This window comes from Schistocerca gregaria, chromosome 2, assembly GCF_023897955.1.
Source record: "Schistocerca gregaria isolate iqSchGreg1 chromosome 2, iqSchGreg1.2, whole genome shotgun sequence".
Taxonomy (NCBI): domain Eukaryota; kingdom Metazoa; phylum Arthropoda; class Insecta; order Orthoptera; family Acrididae; genus Schistocerca; species Schistocerca gregaria.
In genome coordinates this window covers 513,841,614-513,856,852 of record NC_064921.1, presented here as the reverse complement: position 1 = coordinate 513,856,852, position 15,239 = coordinate 513,841,614, and the positions used below count along the sequence as shown (strand labels likewise).

At 43.1% G+C, this 15,239-nt stretch overlaps 1 pseudogene; it reads right to left on the bottom strand.

The window, feature by feature from the left end:
• Positions 1-893: 893 nt before the first annotated feature.
• LOC126337175 (5S ribosomal RNA) lies at positions 894-1,011 on the bottom strand (annotated as a pseudogene).
• Positions 1,012-15,239: the final 14,228 nt, after the last annotated feature.

Genomic DNA, 15,239 nt, shown 5'->3' with positions numbered 1-15,239 from the left:
AACAGGCAGTTCTGCGCAGCGCCCAGACACCCGTGAAGCAGCCGAGTTTCCCGTCGACTGCCGAAACTCGCAGCGCGACGCCCGGCCCAGCAACAGGTTGTCCTGGCTGGCGGCCAGCGCTGTAAATTGGTGCGCCAGTTCCGCAGCCGATGACAAAGCTATCTGTATCAGTGGCAGGCGCTACGGCCAATGGCCGTCTGCTTCCCCAGGCCAGCTGCCACGCATTACGTCAGCTCGAGTGGAAATACCGAAGAATTATGCTTACACGCTGCAAACTGTGTGCTGTCGCCATCTCGTGGCGTTTTTTCACCAGCTCCGCACACAACTTATCTCTTCAAACTAAATCGCATTAGATAATAGCAACCAATTACAGTAACACACTCTCAGTGCCTAAGGAGACAAGTACATTTCCTCTTATATCTAACGATAGTATTTCCAAGCGTCAATAAATGATCTTGATGAAACTAGGCGGGTGTGTAAAGGGGGCAAAATAATTCAAGACGTATTTTTTGTCCCTCCCCAGTTTCGTTTTAAAGGGGCGGAACACACCCCGGAGGGAATTTGGCATATTAGATTTGGAGGCATTATCCTACAAACGATGACATAAAAAATGTTCCTCATATAAGAGCTAATAGGTAAGTGACGCTCTTGAGAACTGGATATTCGAATTTTGTAAAAACTAAAACTCCTCCCGAACAGGCCATGAAGGCCCAATGGTACCGACCGGCCGCCGCGTCATCCTCAGCCCACAGGCGTCACTGGATGCGGATATGGAGGGTCATGTGGTCAGCACACGGCTCTCCCGGCCGTATGTCAGTTTCCGAGACCGGAGCCGCTACTTCTCAATTAAGTAGCTCCTCAGTTTGCCTCACAAGGGCTGAGTGCACCCCGCTTGCCAACAGCGCTCGGCAGACCAGATGGTCACCCATCCAAGTGCTAGCCCAGCCCGACAGCGCTTAACTTCGATGATCTGACGGGAACCGGTGTTACCACTACGGCAAGGCCGTTGGGAATCGAATTTTGTAGTAATCTGAAATTGTGCTAAATACGTACCAGCATTTAATTAATTTTGAAAAATGAAAATTTCTCTAACAACTTAAAGAAACTTTCAAGTTGCGTAATGAAACTATTTTCTAAAATACCGTTTCTCGAAAATAAGCTCTACGCAGTGTGGTGTGGTGTGATTTTCAACATCTGCGGTGGTCTAGCGGTGCTAGGCGCTTAGTCCAGAACCGCGCGACTGCTACGGTCGCAGGTTCGAATCCTGCCTCGGGCATGGATGTGTGTGATGTCCTTAGGTTAGTTAGGTTTAAGTAGTTCTAAGTTCTAGGGGACTGATGACCACAGATGTTAAGTCCCATAGTGCTCAGAGCCATTTGAACCATCTAAACATTCGTTATTACTCTATTTATTTATTTATTTTACTTCTATTTGTTTTACGTTTTTAATTGTTATTTTACGTTTAACAAACTTTATTTTAATTTATCGTTTGACATAAGTATATTTTGTTAGCTGAAAAAAAGAATTAACTCATTATTACGATACAAAACCGTTACAATAATGATGATCTCTAAATTAGCTCTTAAAACATAACATTTTCTTACGCCGTGCACATAAAATGAACGAAATTTCTTCACATAATACACACGACAGAGAACACAATATAAAACAAAATTCAGTAGGATTGCAAATTGCCGCAAGTGACCCTATAAATATCTAAATTTACATCAGACATATTGCAGTTCATTGTTAAGCCTCGGTGCAGAGAACTGATTATGTACTACTATCTGCACCTTGATTACATTGTTTCTCATGCGCCGATAGACATCATAATCATTCAACAGAATCAGATCTGAAAAGCTTGTCACAATGGTCGTCCAACATCGAAGCTCGTATATATATCGCGATTGCAGCTATGCCCACGAGCCCTCTGACAGCACATTCTGTACAGCTTATGTTTCAAGATTGGCGTTCCAGAAACCAGCTTCCTGAAACACAGATGTACATAGCTTGAAAGCTTCTTCGATCTACGTTGTAAGTAAAGTTTTCATTTTCCAGAATGGAGTACATTGCAAAATTTCAAATTATAACGAACTTCGATTGCATAGTCTTCAAGAACTTCAATTACTAATCAACTTTGATAGATTTTTTATATATCGTCATTTATAAGATATTCTCTCCAAAACTAATATGCCTAGTTACCTTCTGGGATGTGTTTTACCGCTTATGTGAAATTGAGCACGTACAAAAAAACGCGTATTGCGTTAATTTGCTCCCTCTGCACCCTCGCCATGTTTCATCAAGATTGTTTATTGACAATTGAGAATCTTCTCTCGTTAGACATATACAAACGTGTTGAGAAAAAAGTTTAAATGCTGGTCAAAACAATGACATCCAAATCACTAAGACAACGAAGTCTTTCGCCACCCAGTCCCTGAGTAAATTGTTGTCGGTAATCTTGTCACGTCAAATTGGGTTGAAATCTCAAGTTTCCGATAACAGAATCCATCATGGTCGCCAGAGACTAAACAGGCAAGGAATCAGATCATTCTTCCTCCGATTAAGAAAAATTAAAGAAACGTGGCGGCCAGTTTAAAAATTATTTCGGCCTAGAGGCACCACGGATTTAGAGTTTTAGTTCCGACTGTGACAGCTGTTAAATGGGACTGTTGCCGATTTTTTTGTTGAGCATCATCACCTTAAATACAGAAATTCCGAAAAAATCGGTGGTGGTCAAGCGCACCCTCATAAATAAACACAAGATTCTCTAAATAAACGGAAGCTCTTGCTCAAGTGCTGAACTTTTTTTTTTATGGTTGGTACAGGCAACCCGCTCTTGAGCCAATGGACAGTAAAATACTGACGTAGGTGAAAAAAAACAAAAAACAGATAGCGGTGATATATATATATATATATATAAGGGTGTCCCAGCTATCTTGTCCACCCAAAATATCTCTGGAACAATAACAGCTACTGGAAAACGACTTTCACCGGTATCAATGTAGGGCTGGGGCCCATGAATGTGCATATTTGGAAACATTCTAAAACGAAAGCATATGTGTTTTTTAACACAAACTTATATTTTTTAAATGGACCTCCTATATTTTTTTCTTCAGCAATCCATAGCATGACAAAGCACATACACAATGGCGTTGATTGCATCGCAATATTCCCATTACATCCCGAGATATTAAGACGCGAAGTTGACGCTTGAAACACCCGACATGCGCTGCTAGCGCACGTCCTGAGGCTCTGGCGTGAATCCCATGCTGCCCGTAATCGCGATGTGATTGACATGCGTAATCACACTTCCATACTTATCAAGAGGTCCGAAACGAATAATACGGTCTGCTGCCATCCTGCTGCGATTACGGGCAGCATGGGGTTCACGCCTGAGCCTCAGGACGTGCGCTAGCAGCGCATGTCGGGTGTTTCAAGCGTCAACTTCGCGTCTTAATATCTCGGGATGTAATGGGAATATTGCGATGCAATCAACGCCATTGTGTATGTGCTTTGCCATGCTATGGATTGCTGAAGAAAACATATAGGAGGTCCGTTTAAAAAAACATAAGTTTGTGTTAAAAAACACACATGCTTTCGTTTTAGAATGTTTCCAAATATGTACATTCATGGGCCCCAGCCCTACATTGATACCGGTGAAAGTCGTTTTCCAATAGCTGTTATTGTTCCAGAGATATACTGGGTGGACAAGATAGCTGGGACACCATATATATACTGGATTTAAAACTTTCTAAAGGTGAGTAATAAAACGGATTGGTTGATATATACATTGGATGACTTTTTAAACTGCTAGTTAAAAACGGTAATAGTAAAAGGTAAAATTAAATCCAATAAGCGCTCATTTAATGCATGTTGCCGAAATACTGATACGTAAAAGAAGCAATTTCCTGTCGGAAGGACCTGCCACAGGATAGGAAGTCGTTGCTCAAGGGAAAACGTTGGCAGGTGGAGAGGGTAGGAATATGGTGGTATAAGGATGGATGAAAGATGCATTGCAGCAACGGGGTAGGAATGGCTGTTGAGACAAAAGAGGGGTGGAGCGGAGGGGGAATTGGTGGCACTTATTGATGCTTGGAAAGGGAGGTGGGGTAAGAAAGGCAAAAGGGAGAAAAGGGGATAAGGATATGTAGGGAATGGCAGGGAGAGCAAGACCTGATTAGGCCGATTGCGTGGGGTGGACCTGTAGCTGGTAGGAGCGGTAAATGTCGAGGTGGAGTTCATGATCTGGGAGGGGAAGATGGTTGAAGCTTCTTTGTAGAGGTTGCGTCAGTGCAGGGTTGGCGGGATTTGTTCGTAAAGACGATAATTAGAAAGGAGAGGGGAAAACATAGGATTATTGGAGTCGAGCTTGTAGAAAGGAGAGGGGAAAAGATAGCATTATTATAGTCGAGTTTGCAGATGGTGTAGAATGTTCGGAAGTGTCCAGTGTGAGTGATGAGGGCGGGATCGTGACGACTTGTTAAAATATCCTCGTGGGGGAAGATAAACTCACGTGAAAAGCGAGGCATAGTGAATGGCATTCGAGGGTCTGGAGGGACTTGTGGAACTTGGGAGGAGCGAATAACCATGCGACATTTGCATAACAGAGGTTGGGATGGTTCAGGAATTTGTACGTGTGAAGAGTAGTAGAACGTTGTAGTCCCCATGGTCGCCCAGTTATTATTTTTGTGCTATTGTGGGCTTTCTGTTGGATAATTAGTAGATTGGGTGTCAATGTCAGCTGCCGGTCGGAAGTTAGTCCACGCGCTGAACTATTGCCGCTCTGTGATCAAGAATGCAGTTGAAGTTAGGCTAAAGCAGTGCATGGAAGCGTGCATTTGACAAAGAAAGAGCAGAGAGGAAGGCTTGTGACAGTTTACCGCGTGATGCGGTGGCGCTGAAAACGACACTTAAGAGCATGTGCAAACATAATCTATTGACGCAAAGGCAGCCACCTCAGTGTGCGCCATCTCTGTGACGTAATTTAGCCAATCGGTTCTAACCCTCCGGGTGTAAAAGTTTCCAATTTCGTGAAAGACAGATTTAGCACCTGACGACGACGATGGAAGCAGTCATTGGCAAATTCGGATTTTATGCGAGTTTGACGCGGCAAGTTTACCGGAAACTTTTTATCCATTCAGACAAGTAGTTCAGGAATCAGTGTATGTCATCCGTACGTAGCAGTCGGCTACACTTTTGAGCGTCAGCTGATGACTTATTTAGTGCTGCGAGAAGCTGAGAAGCCGGCTTAGTAGGTTGACGCCGAGACCTCGCTGATGAGTGAACTCCTACGCGGTCAAACAGTCTAACGTCATGTAAGTAAGTGTCAAGTATTATCATTATGTTATGCAAAGGGTTTAATACCAGTTCCTAACTGCGGCAAACACAAAGTTCCTTCTCGGGCAGTAAGTTATACGATACGCTTACGGAATGGTCATCTCAGTCTCCTAACCTGAATCCCTTACAGCTTATTCAGAAATGTTCCCCAGAAGTGTGCTGCAACTCGTAGTTCTTATTCCAGACCTTCTGTCTCCAGGAACAAACCCTAGGTTGTGATAAAGCAAGTTCTCCTTGATGTTCCTTTTTCTGGAAGCGCCCATCCATCGACGCATGAAGGAGAAATTTTGTGAAGTTTGGAAATTTTGAAAAGGAAATGGTAGGACCGAAGCCGTGCGAGCAGCTTCTCGACCGTGCGTGGGTAGCTCAGTGGGTGAGAGGATATCCTATGAAAGGCGAGGTCCAGAGGTACAGTTTTATACGTTAGATTTACACAATCAGGAAGCAAACTAAGTTACGGTAGTGGAAGTAGGAAAGATACAAAATGCAGAACGGCAATAGCAAGAAAATATTTTCTGAAAAAGAGAAATTCGTTAGCACAGAATATAAATGTCATCGTTAGGAAGTCATTTCTGAAAGTATTTGTCTCAACTGTAGCCTAGAGTGGAAATGAAGTATTGACCGTTAACAGGTCAGTTAAGAAGAGAATAGAAGATTTTGAAGTATGGTGCTACAAAGTAATGAATTTTAGTTGGGTACATCGTGTAACTGTTAAGTAATAAAAGGTACTGAATCGAACTCGACAGTAAAATAGTTTATGGTACTGCCTGAATACAAGAAGGGGTCGGTTCTTAAAGGACGTCATGAGACATAAAGAAATTATCAAATTTAATAATAGAGGGAAGTTTGTGGGGACGAGGTTGGTTTGGGGGGGTGGGGGTGGAAGGCGTACGCATGTTCAATTGAGTGTAGGCTGTACTAGCTGTGTGCAGATGAAGTAGTCTGCAGAGGATAAACTGTCATGGGGAGCTGCATCAAACCAGTCGTCTGACTGAAGAGTTCGAAGCCTTCTTCACTTTAGCTTCGTTCATCCTCTCACAGCCTGTCCATCTTGGCAAGCTCGCCTGCACGACGTGATTATTTTCTCAAGAAGTGTTTCCAGGGGAAAAGAAAAAGTTTTTAGTGAAATAAGAAACGGGAAGCATGAATTAGTTATCTTTGGACTGAGAAAGAGTACAGAAATTCCAAATAAAAGAATACTTCGGCGAACTAAAAACAGAAAGCCTTTCCTGATAAGACAAATACACTCCTGGAAATGGAAAAAAGAACACATTGACACCGGTGTGTCAGACCCACCATACTTGATCCGGATACTGCGAGAGGGCTGTACAAGCAATGATCACACGCACGGCACAGCGGACACACCAGGAACCGCGGTGTTGGCCGTCGAATGGCGCTAGCTGCGCAGCATTTGTGCACCGCCGCCGTCAGTGTCAGCCAGTTTGCCGTGGCATACGGAGCTCCATCGCAGTCTTTAACACTGGTAGCATGCCGCGACAGCGTGGACGTGAACCGTATGTGCAGTTGACGGACTTTGAGCGAGGACGCATAGTGGTCATGCGGGAGGCCGGGTGGACGTTCCGCCGAATTGCTCAACACGTGGGGCGTGAGGTCTCCACAGTACATCGATGTTGTCGCCAGTGGTCGGCGGAAGGTGCACGTGCCCGTCGACCTGGGACCGGACCGCAGCGACGCACGGATGCACGCCAAGACCGTAGGATCCTACGCAGTGCCGTAGGGGACCGCACCGCCACTTCCCAGCAAATTAGGGACACTGTTGCTCCTGGGGTATCGGCGAGGACCATTCGCAACCGTCTCCATGAAGCTGGGCTATGGTCCCGCACACCGTTAGGCCGTCTTCCGCTCACGCCCCAACATCGTGCAGCCCGCCTCCAGTGGTGTCGCGACAGGCGTGAATGGAGGGACCAATGGAGACGTGTCATCTTCAGCGATGAGAGTTGCTTCTACCTTGGTGCCAATGATGGTAGTATGCGTGTTTGGCGCCGTGCAGGTGAGCGCCACAATCAGGACTGCATACGACCGAGGCACACAGGGCCAACACCCGGCATCATGGTGTGGGGACCGATCTCCTACACTGGCCATACACCTCTGGTGATCGTCGACACTGAATAGTGCACGGTACATCCAAACCGTCATCGAACCCATCGTTCTATCATTACTAGACCGGCAAGGGAACTTGCTGTTCCAACAGGACAATGCACGTCCGCATGTATCCCGTGCCACCCAACGTGCTCTAGAAGGTGTAAGTCAACTACCCTGGCCAGCAAGATCTCCGGATCTGTCCCCCATTGAGCATGTTTGGGACTGGATGAAGCGTCGTCTCACGCGGTCTGCACGTCCAGCACGAACGCTGGTCCAACTGAGGCGCCAGGTGGAAACGGCATGGCAAGCCGTTCCACAGGACTACATCGAGCATCTCTACGATCGTCTCCATGGGAGATTAGCAGCCTGCATTGCTGCGAAAGGTGGATATACACTGTACTAGTGCCGACATTGAGCATGCTCTGTTGCCTGTGTCTATGTGCCTGTGGTTCTGTCAGTGTGTTCATATGATGTATCTGACCCCAGGAATGTGTCAATAAAGTTTCCCCTTCCTGGGACAATGAATTCACGGTGTTCTCTAATTCAATTTCCAGGAGTGTACAAGTAATATTCTACTGTACTCGGGGAGATGTGATTATTCCTGTCCGTTGAAATCACGAAAAGAAACTGAATAAAACAACATTCTTTTTGGCATGACACGAAGCATCTTAACTAATATAGCGGCTAAGACTTTCTTCAGATACTTTTGGAAGGTTCGTTGGTTTTCTGCAATACAACTGATCTAAGATTTCCATTGCTGTTTTGCCGAAGAAAAAGCTCTTTATTGGGTCCTGTGTAAGTCGCGATATAGTTTTGTGTGTCCCATCAACCACAAATAAGTTTTCGACGTAGGAAGTGAGACTAAAGGATAATATAAAATTTTTAAAGCTTAAGCTTTTCGGCCGCTTTCGAGTGATGAAGGCCACCTCCTTGGACGTTCAGTCCGTCAATTTAAAGTTCTTTGTAAGTCAACCAATACTCCACTGTTGCAACTACATAGCTCTCATCACGTCCGATTGTAATTGTACTTGGTGGGATTATGTCTATGATCATTTCGTTCCAAGGAGCTGCCACCGTCCGGATGCTGCATGAGGTACGAGTAAGTTTTGCTAGGGGAAAAACCACAGATAAATATTGCACCCCTATGAGAACGTATCTATCGACATACCAGATCTTAAAATTCTCATCTTAGAATCTTAGCTTTAATGTTGCCAGATTTGACATTCCAGTTACATGTACTCAGATCTTTCGAACAGTAGTGAGGCAAACACCGAACTATTTGCTCAGCGTAACCTGTTACTGTATACTCGTATCAGGGAAGGTCTGTTTATTCGTTTTTAGTTCTGTGCCGATATCCATTGTGACGTTTTGGATAGTGTGCAGTAGAAATTTGAAGTCATTCTTGTCAGTGAGGAAGTCAATTTTCTCAAAAACTATCGATGTCGAGCTAAAACGGAAAAAAATGCGGATTTTTCTTTCCAGTGGAACGGCTGTGGGAAATTTCATCACTATTCAAAAGACATGGTTGAGTGATTTCCCCTAATAAGAAATATTTTTGGATTTAAGCCGAAATGCTGATATACTAACCTCGGAGTGCGCGTTTGATGTTAGCAGCGTGTATTGTTCAGTGTATTGTGATATGGCTGTGGTACTACAGAATATTACGATTACTTTAACACTGCCGGCCACAAGACAACGACGGGTGACGGAACGCTCTGCGTACCAGTTCATATTACCATAGAAGTGTACAGTAGGAAGCATTAAATATTACATTCATCAGTATGATGTTCTGGTCGTTTAATATCGTCGAGAAAGAAAATCTGAGAATCTTGTGCCAATCTCGCGAAGAGTGCGAAACCTTCAACATTTTGCCTAAGATTATGATCACATGACTTAATTAAATGTTGCGTATTTTGACTGATAATACCCGAGGAAAAGCTGAGAGTATCAAAGAATAGCTCGGAATATTTTAAAACTGGAACAGGAATCTTACGTGTCTGTTTTGCTTGTTCTAAGCTGCTATTGCGCTTAACGATAAGTTAAAAAGTATCTTTCTTCGACACTAATTATGCATTAATTCATCATAAATATAGTAAAAGCCACCGGGAGATACACACAATATCATTAATCTACTTTGTTCATACTTGCCATGTTGCTGGCATAGAGCGATCATATTCACTAAATATGACTATAAAGATTATGAGTCAGTGCTCACACATATTTTATTTCCTGGATATACCCTTTAGGTATTATAGAGTCTTTAGTCATTTTCTCTAGCATTACGGAATACTGGAAATAACTAAGGAGTCGAAACTGTACAGCCAATAAACAAAATTAGTGTGAAAGTGACGGATCAACTAGTCAGCGGTACAAATACCGATAATGGTAAGACATAGTAAATCGTACCACGTATCGTAGTAAATCGCTAGTGCTCTAGAACATTCGGAGCAGAGTGCGCCTTTTCCAGCAGGGGCTCCGTCTTGCTATTTTCGCTGAACGCCCAAGAGCTGCCGTTCAAGCCAGATTGCTACACGAAGAATTGTTGTTCGGGTTTCGTGCGGATCGGTCGCGTACAGCTGAGATGCGTTAGAACTGTACGAACAGTCTACAGACGTGATTAAATACGAGTTTTGAAATTTATTGTCGAATGATAGGGCAATAATGAGTGACTAATTGGATTATTCGCGGAAAGTTCGAGTAATTATGCTCGAAACCAGTCGTTACGCTAGCATGACGTCATACTATTTGAACATTTATAAAAGCTGCCGTGGAATGTCATAGCGTGAGAGATTAATCTGGAAACACGATACAGCAATGGCAAACTTCATTATGAAACTGGAATATATTCAACCATTAATAAGAGCACGGTTGTGTCTAGGAATTGTTGGGAAATGTGTTACTTACGAAACCATAAACGCAATAAAATGATATATATTGTTATCCTTTCAAAGCAACATTTTCCCACTTAAATTTTACGAACATTAATAGTCGTAAAGCAACGAGACACAGTTTCGTTTTAGGCAAGAAAAATTTCACAACGAAACATGTTCTCTCCATGAACTATCCCTTACCCATATCTGATCGCCCAAAACAATACTGTTGAAACGAAGCATGAGCGAGAAATATAGAGGAAGGGAAGTTAGGAACTCCGCAGTCAAAAATAACTGCCTCCATTTCGTTATCAGACTCTACCATGAAACATGGAACTCCAACAGTCATTGTAGTTGTAACTAATTCTGTGCCTTTAACAGCAAGTGAGGGGTTAACAGTCTCCCTAACAGCAAGAAGAAGGAGAAAAGCTAAATTAAGAGGTTGTTATCTAAGTTTTGTAACTTACCTATTTTCATCATAGGCGAAAAAAGTTTCCTTTTTAAAGGTACTCCTACTTAACGATCTCATATTTCGTCAGTGATTTTAGATATAGCTTTTAAAAAAGTGTTCATTTGATATTAATACTACAGTCGATCGTATGTTTAAAATGGATAGAGAAAAGTTTCCAGCACCTCAGCTCTTATTCAGAATCCAAATTTTTAAGGAATTCTAGCAACAATTCCTGTGAAGCACTGGTTTAATTACCTAGTAAGCCGAAACGATTTCATTGCCAAAATCAGTTCTAAAGAGATTTTTTCTTTCTCTCTTTCTTCTTTCTCTCAATTTTGTTTTTGTTGTGCTCTTAGGTTTTCAAAAATGGTTCAAATGGCTCTGAGCACTATGGTCATCAGTAGGTCATCAGTCCCCTACAACTTAGAACTACTTAAACCTAACTAACCTAAGGACGTCACACACATCGATGCCCGAGGCAGGATTCCAACCTGCGACCGTAGCGGTCGCGCGGTTCCAGACTGAAGCGCCTAGAACAGCACGGCAACACCGGCCGGCTCTTAGGTATCTTTCAGCAGCATCGAAGAAAGTGCATCCACTTTCACTCAATAGGTAACATGAGATGATTATGTGTCAAAAAATCTTTTATTTCACCTAAATTGATTGCAGTACAACATCTTTGAAGAACGAAATATCTGCATCGTACACAATGTAAAAGTTTTATTATAACTGTCACTAACAACATTTACGACTTTCATGAAAGACATTCTGGAAAAACACCACTACTGTATACGTAAAGCTCTTTCATTAATTCAGAGCACAAACAACTTCGATCTTGTTGATCACTATACGCGTCTCAATATGTGGGCACGAATAAAAAAAATTGATATACATGTAACCCGCACAAAGTATAAAAAACTAGAGCAGCATATGGACGTAACAAATACGGCTCGAAAGAACTGTTCCCTTTATATGACTCCGCCTTGAACGATGAACTGTTCTTGTGATGTTCAGCAAAATGACATGAAACAGTGGGAAGCGAACATCAGCCTGAAGTCAAGACTAAAAATCGTAAATCAGAGTCTACAGACCTCTCATTCAGGAAACTTACCTCCATCTCCTGGTGGAGTATGGGACTACCGCTGTTCAGTGTTCAATAAAAACAGTACTAATCGCCGTTGTATAGGTTTACTTCTAGGCAATCAGTTTCGTCTTTACACTATGTCATCTTCAGGCCTAAACTGCTCCAATCCAATAACCTTCGTGTTACAAATATAGCAGTGCCCTTAACTGGTCTCGTAATAGCTATTACGGGCATATGTGATCGCTGGACAACAGTCAGCAACTCAACTCAGAAAATGTGGTAGCTCTACTGGCAAAAATTACGTGTCCCGTCCTCGGATCTCATCCCTTCTAAGATAATAGAAACAATCTGCTGTTCCGCAATGGCCATTTGCAGGGTGGCACCTGCGGTGCGAACACATTCTATAAAGGGAAGCAAAGACTCGTTCGGCTCTTGGACGCGCCAATAGTGTGTCTTTTCAAATTCATTGCAGGCACAGGCGACAAATTCTGTTTGAGAATACGCCGTCTCAGATCTGTCAAATTACCTCGACTCTGAAGAGCCACAGTCAAAATATCACATAAGGAGCCAATGAATAGCGGGTAGAACAAGCTAAGGAAAATGGTATGAGATGCCTTAAAAGCGTCGGCATGGCTTTCGAGACAGTTAACCACAATACATGCTCGACCTTAACCAGCTATTCTACTGACAATTCTTTAACAAATACATGATGTGGTTAGGTAATTTAGCCTCGGTTCAGTGATGTCCGTGTGTTGGTTACGAAGAGGCCAATTGAGCGCCTACGACCAACCTGTCTGCGTGTTGGACATACTGGCCCCACGCTTGGATTTATCGTCTGTGGTGCGATTTCGTACGACAGCAGGAGCACTCTCGTGGGTACCGCACGCACCTTGGGTGCATATTTGTATGTCAGTCCGGTGGTTCGACCTGTTGTGTTGTCACACATGAACAGCATTCCAGGCCTGTTTTCCAACAAACGGTTGTTGTAACTCAACATAGTCCACAGAGTATCGACATGTTGTCTTGCCGTGCTCTATCACCAGATCGGTCTCCAGTCGAACACACATGAGACGTCATCGGACGACAACTCTAGCGTCACGCATAACCAGCATTAACCGTCCCTGTGTTGATTCACCAAGTGCAACAGACGTGGAACTCCACCCCAGAAACAGAGATCCGGCACCCGTACTACACAATGCTTGCACATTTGCATGGCTGCGTTCAACATTCTGGCGGTTAAACAGGTTAGTAACGTTCCATTTCACATTTGCAATGGCTTATCTCACATTTACATTAATCTGTGATCTTCCAATGTTAGTCACTTAAATATGTCACTTGGAAAAATGTATTCCCGAAATTTCATTGCTCTATATTACTTTGTTTTTGGTGTAGCGACTTTTTTCTGTCATTGTACAAACGAGAAAACAGATTATAATGCTAAATGAACCGTTGGTACTACTCACTTCTTTAGGAAATCAAAAATTACAATCTCACTACAGTTATTTAAAGGGAACAGAAAGCCCAGGATCACTAGTGATGGACAAGCTTGTGATTGTTTTACAATTTTAATTTGAGTCAAAACAGGCTTTATTATAAACTTCAATTCACACATTTGACCTCTTACTGATCCAATACATAAATCTTCACTTTACTTGAATTACATAAACTCGAATAAGAATCAAATTTTGTGTTCGCAACCAAAATCATAGATAGTAGGCACGGTGAATAATCAATCATAAACAATCGTTCTTGTTTAACCATATCTCAAAAGACTAGTAACACTATAAACTTCCAACCCAAAGTTACACGGCCACAGAATACCACAACTTCATTAAACAAAGATCTTAAAGCTTAATAAAGCTGAACTGCCCACCTAAAAGTCCACAGTGAAAATGCTTACACTAAAAACGCAAAGTGGGCCAACCAAGCTCACAAAACAGGCACACAGGAAAAATAACAAGCTGCACATTCATGACAGATACACAAATGATTAACATAAGTGTTAAATAAGAATGGCTAGTAATAACTCAACCAGTAAAATAACGTACTGAAACGCTAATATTAACAAAATGGCCTCACTTAACTTTTCAGAACCGCGTTAAGACCCACAGCGGTATTTGGAAGCAATAACGTTACGGCCGGCAGGCAATACGAGCGTTCACTCCCCACGTATTGTGCACAGGCTCACTAGCAGGCAGTATATATTTATGTATAGTCCGACCGGTCTAACAATGTGCGGTGCTGACAAGAATCCATAACCGCACCGACGCCAGGAAACAAGCAGACTTAACAAATGGCCTGCAGCACAAATAGATTGCAATGAAAACAGTCAAATCACAGCGACACTGGAATATATAATAAGCATGCCCCCAAATTCTTATGGAGCAGTACTCTAACATTACCCGTCTCCCAGTAAATTAGCAGGAAACTTATCACTTCCAGTTGCCTTAAGGCACTTTCAGCATTAAGTAAAAATACTAACTGCTGCCGTGACAATTGATTAAACCATTAACTCTGTCGCTGCTGGGCGCGTAGACAACCGCAACCAGTCCCAAAGCGGTCAATATGTCCTAAGACAAGCTAAAATTTGCATGAAAACAACTAAAAACACACTCCACAAATGATGAGAAACGAAATGAGGAACATCAGCCTCCTTGAAATAGCCACTGTGGAACCAAGTTCAGAACCATCTCCGGCAGCTACCCATGCCACAATAAGTTTCAACAATCTTCTTAGTTAATCACAGAATAAAAGTCATACGTAACTTGGATCTTGCAAACTACGAGCCGGGAAGCTGTTCAGCGTGAGACGACGAACCCACCTCAATTTTGCACGTCAAGGCGCGCAATGATCGGCACCGTACATCCGGGGCGACAAAAGACAAGGGCGGCGAGCACGGCGAGGCCACTGCACACGGTTACGGGCGTGGGCTTGTTTTCAACACAAGTTGGCTTCTTGAACGCCGACCAGAGACTCACTCGTCATACGTTCACCCGGAAAACCGCCAGGGGGAGCAGTCAAAAATAGAACGTTATCAGCGATGCAAGTAGAGCACCCCACCGCCAGTCACCACGGCTCAATAAATATTAGAATAACAACACAACATAATACTGAAGTACGCATCGTAATTCGTGACATGCCCTTTATGTATCGCGAGTGTGAAAAATAAGCGAAATTGTCTTTGGGTTCTTCGATAGATATACATCTGGAAGAACAAAAAGCCACTGTAATGAATTACATTAATATCTGCTCCTTGACTATAAACAGAAATTATATACATAAACACACCGTCTGGGAGTCGAACTACAGCTGTCTGATCGTGCTGGCCACAGATCCTCGTATATCATTCTTTACCTATCGAAAATGTGGCAGCCGCGCTAGAACGGAAGAGAAA